Source organism: Rhinolophus ferrumequinum, chromosome 21, assembly GCF_004115265.2.
Source record: "Rhinolophus ferrumequinum isolate MPI-CBG mRhiFer1 chromosome 21, mRhiFer1_v1.p, whole genome shotgun sequence".
NCBI lineage: Eukaryota > Metazoa > Chordata > Mammalia > Chiroptera > Rhinolophidae > Rhinolophus > Rhinolophus ferrumequinum.
This window is the reverse complement of record NC_046304.1, coordinates 3,818,387-3,818,654: the sequence shown is the minus strand read 5'-3', so window position 1 is coordinate 3,818,654 and position 268 is coordinate 3,818,387.

Below are 268 nucleotides of genomic sequence, written 5' to 3'. Positions count from 1 at the left end.
CCTCCAGGCTCGCAAGCTCCGGGCCGGGTCCCGGGGGGCGGGACCGCGGAGAGGTGGCGGTGTCGATTGGCCGGTGTGCCCGTCCGTCTTGGACTCCCAACAGAGACCGCCCCTTACCCGAAATCAGGATACACCAGCGCAGGGGCCACCCGGGTTTCCGCGCCTCGGGGTGCGGACGTGGGGTCCCGAGGAGTCCGATGGTGATCACGTCTGATAAAGTCAAGTTCCCCTACCTTCCCTAAAACTCCAACTTTCCCTAAACTTCCAA